We start from the raw sequence: 5221 nt of genomic DNA, 5'->3' as shown, positions 1-5221 counted from the left end.
CTTTCTTTCTTTCTTTCTTTCTTTCTTTCTTTCTTTCTCTTTCTTTCTTTCTTTCTTTCTTTCTTTCTTTCTTTCTTTCTTTCTTTCTTTCTTTCTTTCTTTCTTTCTCTTTCTTTCTTTCCTTCCTTCCTTCCTTCCTTCCTTCCTTCCTTCCTTCCTTCTTTTTTTCTTTCTTTCTTTCCACTTTTCCCAGCATTAGAGCCTTTCCCAAATAACTGGGTCTTTACGTAAGGAGCCTGGTCTTTTGCGTCTCAACTGAGAACTCTGGAATCTGTGTTTAAGTGTAAAAAAGAGAGCCTTGATGAATGAAGGGTCCCCTCCCCCCCCCAAAAAAAGGGTGTGGGATTGGCTCCTTTTTCTCCAGACTTGTTTTTATTTTGCTTCTTTGCCTGTTTGAAAAAGACATTGTAAAGAGGCAACAAAAAAAGCAGCTTTGCTTTTGCCACTTTGCTTTTTCCCCACGCGGGCAGTTAATAGCGAAGGCTCGCTGGAGTTTCGACAAGGGACCGTTGCTGTGTCTCCCAAGACTCAAACCCCGCAGCCCCTTTGGGCTCCTGCGTCGCAACTGGCGCCTCACGCAGACCGGCTGATAATCGGAGCCGCCTCCTCCTCCCTGCCAGCCTCCCGGGATTCAGCGCTAAAGCGAGAATTCCTGCCCTTAGGTGGCAGAGAAGCCACGAGCCCGGTGGCATTTTAAAGACTTCCTATGCTGTAAAACCCCACTCCAAGATGGAGGGCATAAAAGCAGTGTTTCTCAACCTTGACAATTTTAAGGCGTGTGGACTTCAACTCCCAGAATTCCACAGCCAGCGTTGCTGGCTGTGGAATTCTGGGAGTTGAAGTCCACATGCCTTAAAATAGTCAATGTTGAGAAACACTGGCATAAAGTGACCTGAACGTACCTCTTGGCTCCAAGGAAGAAGCTCTTGAGAATGAATCTGATTTTAAGTATCAATCGTTGCCCCCTTGGCATGGGTGCCCCCTCCCGTGGAGACAAAGGCTATCCCTGCATCCATCCTCACAAAAATGGCATGAACTGCCTATTGCATTTGCATTTTTTGTGTGTGTGAGGGCGCCATGTGGAGATATTACAGCTTCTGCTAGATGCAATTATGCACAGGCTGGGACTTCTGCTATGTCTGGACTTCTATCCTACCAAAGCATAATGAGATTTGTTTGGTTTAGGTTGTGCACGAGCTCATGTACTGTGGCTTATTCATTGAAAATACAGCTAAGATAAAGCAGTAATTTAGCACCGAGGACCCCAATGTTTGTGTGCCAGAAGCCACATTTGGATAATGCAGTATAGCACCATAGATCAGGAGACAGACAAAGCCTTCACTGCAGCCAGAGGGCTGCAGAGGCATAGCTAGAAAGGGAAGGTGGTAATGAAATATGTGGAGACTGTCCATCAGCAGGGAACTGTGTGAAAACAAACTAGAATGGGAACAAATTTGGTATGGTGGGAGAAGTCACCAAAAAGAAGATTGAGTTTGAAAATCAGTCTGGAAAAAAAAATCCATTAATGCATCCCTATGGGAATAGGGTTGTCAGATACCCAGCAAAGGCAGGACTAACTTCTTTTTGTCCTCTGTCCAGCAGACGTAGACTTGAAATAAAATATTGCCCTGCATTTTGGGTATCTTTTGGAGGTGGGGAGTTGGACTGTTTTTGCAATAATCATCATTTTGTTCTATATGTTGTTCTGTATATTGACTTCCATATATTGTAACCTCCTTTCCCTTGTCTGCTGACAGTCTTGAAATCTGAGATTTATGTTGCTATATTTATTTCCCAATTCCAGCAGTCAGCTTCAATCTAGCCCAGGAGTATCAAACTGCCAGCCCGCAGGCCGGATGCATCATAGCAAAACCGCGCCCACCCCACTGCCGACAATGGCAAAAAAGTCATGATACATCGCGACACGTCATGTGATGGTGTGAGTTTGACACCCCTGATCTAGCCCCTTTAAATCTATGATCACTGTAGTTTGTGGATCGCATGACTTGTCCTACATTTCTATGGTGAAAAAGCAAATATTGTCTCTATATTACCTTAGCATAGCATATGTTCTTGAAAATAAAGATATTTTTGGAAATATATTGCAACTGAAAAACCATATTTCATATACTGTACATGTAGATCTAAGTATGTTTTGGCAGTTTTTTTGCTGTAATTTTGTTGCAGTTGTCAAGCACCCTTCTTTTCTCCCTATTTGTCCTCCGTCTCAATTGTCTGTATCTTCCTTTGTGTGTTCAGTTACCTGGTAACTCTGTAGGGGAGATGCAGGTGAGTGACTCGGGAAAGGTTATTCCTTGAGGTATGACAACAACTGGGACTGGAGTTTCTGTCCCTAAGCTATGCAGTTGCAAAGAGCAACAGCACATGATTGCATTGTTTAGTGACTGCAATATCTGCAGTTCTCATTAAACAAGGATCAAGGGTCATTAAGTGCCAATTTCCAACAACCAAAGCTGGCTGCAGGCAATAAATGGCTGTTATCAGATGGGAGAGTGAACTACCGTGTTTCCCCAAAAGTAAGACCCGGTCTTATATTATTTTTGCCTCCAAAAGAGGCATTAGGTTTTACTTTCGGGCGGTGTCTTATATTTTCTGTGACACTTGCCTTGCCTTGCAGCAGTAGTACCAACAACCCCATCCAGCAGGAGCCCGCATGGCTGCTGGCCCACTTCTGTGGCCGCTCGTAGGAGGCCGTGTGGCACATTGCGCCGCTGCTGCCACAATGAAGCGAGGCAGGTGGGAGAGGGGGTGGAGCTGCCCCCGCGTCCCGCACCCGCCTCCTTCAGCCCCCCCCCAGCCAGGCCATTCCTTGCTCCCTTTCACTCCCCTCCCGAGCCGGACTGCCATGCTACCATACGGAGGATGGGTGAGGTAGACAGCGGCGAAAGGCTCTGCTGCCGCTGTGGACCACTGGAGGGGCTTTCTTCACGCTCTGCCCCATAGATCAACCTGCCCGGCGGCAGCTGCTACCTTCTCCACCAACTCTCCTGTGGCTTGTGCTGTCACCGGTGCCTCCCTCCGCCAGCCCTCCGTCGCTGCCACTGGAGAAAATGGAGAATGGGGAGGGGAATGGCTCTGTGCAGCAATGCAGAGCAGAGAAGAGCACTTGCTTGCCGCCCTGCATCGCCCCGCATCTCCGTTCTCGAAATGGAAGCCGTGTTTCCTGCCGCTTCTCCTCCTGGCGCTGCTATAGATCTTGGCGCACCATCGCCCAGCTCCTCCCTCTTCCTGAAAGCAAAAAAAATTCTTCACTAACCTGCTTTCCAGCTCTGGCGCGTTTCTCTCCTGCTGCAGGGAAACAGAGTTCATGAGACTAAAGTTCAGTCAGACCTTCCAACTTCATGGCCGCCCCATTGCGGCAGCCAGGTGGGACAGAGTGGACGGGGTCCTAATTAGGGCTTATTTTTGGAGCAGGGCTTATATTAGGCCCACCCCCACAAATCAGGGTAGGTCTTTTCTTCGGGGTGGGGTTTATTTTCTGGGAAACACGGTAGGAGGTGTGCAAGTGACAGGGGAGGCATGGCAGAAGCACAGTAGGGCTTGGGGTGACTGTGAGAGAATGAGTGAGAGAGGGCTGTATTGCAGCACATGCTTTGTCAGTTGCTCCATCCCCTATAGAACTCTTTACTTGAATTATTACAATCCATGCTCTGCAAACATCTATTATAATCCATATATGCTATTGGAAGTATTTCATATAACTTCTAAGGCAGGGGTCCCCGACCCCTGGGCTGTGACCCACTACTGGGAAGCGGCCCGTTCGGAACCAGGCTGTGCAAGTGGCAGGTGAGCGTGCGTGTGCAGCTCCATTTGTGTGAGTGATGGGTGAACGTGCCAGCTGCTTGTGCAAATGAAGTTGTATGCACTGATGCGTGCGCTTACCACTCACACACAACCATCCTCTCTCCTACACCCCCCTCCCCTGCAGTCTGCCAAGCTGGAATGGTTCGGGACTGCTGTTCTAAAGTTTTCCACACTGGAAGACAATGCCATAGATTTTCTTAAGACACATTGCATTCAGCATATTAGAAATGTGTTTCTTTAAAAAAAATGCAACCACTATTTTACATTTTCAGAATATTTATCAGACTGTGCCTCCCATATTACATTACTATTTTAAAACTCTTCACAAAAGTACTACATTTGACAATATTGTAATGCACTGGAATAATTCCAATAGTCCAAAGGGCAGTTTATTTCACTTATCAGTACAAAGAAGGAAAAGGGGAAAGAGTAATCAAACATGTAGATTTTTCAATGAAGAATTCCTATATGAAATTATAGGGCTGTAAAAATGTCCTACAAATACATTTTCGGCCTGTATAAAGTGGGTTCCAGTTCAAATAGGAGATTCTGATATGCTATACTTTCTACATAGAACATTCTTGCTATCATTCAGTGCATTGCATAATTTATCATCTGATTAAAGCATCTGGGAAAGTTTGTATTCCAAAAGGACAATAATGAGGATTTGGTTGCCCAAACATTAAGTACATTTTGTTTGACAGTTTCAGGGAATGGAAGGTGTTATTTTGATCCAAGAAATAACATGTCTATTTCTCATTTTAAGGTCTTTTTTAAAAAATACAAAAACAAATACATGGGTAAAATATTTACAAATCTAGCTGTAGCAAATTTTCTACAGCAGGATCTCCAGTGCTTGAGGACTATTGCATCTTCTGTTGCATCGACTGTTATTGAAACAATATAGAACCTGTCCTCTTGTAATTTTGACATAGTATAGGTAGTCCTCAACTTACAACAGTTCATTTAGTTACAATGGCACTGAAAAATGTGACTTCTGACCATTTTTTACATTTATGACCATTGCAACATCCCCATGATCATATGATCAAAATTCAGAGGCTTGGCAGCTGACTCATTTATGTGGTTGCAGTATCCTGGGGTCACATTTTGTGGGGTTCTGAAAGCAAAGTCAGTGGGGAAGCCAGATTCACTTAACAACCATGTTACTAATTTAACAACTGCAGTGATTCACTTAACAACTGTGGCAAGAAAGGTCATAAATGGGGCAAAAGTCACTTAACAAATGTCTAACTTAGCAGCATAAATTTTGGGCTCAGTTGTGGTCACAAGTCAAGGACTACCTGTAATGGCTGGGACTCTAAATGATGCAAGTTGCTAGTAAGGATCCTGGCTAAGTGATATTTTAAAACCAGCAAGAATGAATATTCTTTGT

The sequence above is a fragment of the Protobothrops mucrosquamatus genome, unplaced genomic scaffold (genome assembly GCF_001527695.2).
Source record: "Protobothrops mucrosquamatus isolate PMUCROS unplaced genomic scaffold, P.Mucros_1.0 scaffold_69, whole genome shotgun sequence".
NCBI classification, from domain to species: domain Eukaryota; kingdom Metazoa; phylum Chordata; class Lepidosauria; order Squamata; family Viperidae; genus Protobothrops; species Protobothrops mucrosquamatus.
Note: the sequence above shows the minus strand (reverse complement) of the source record.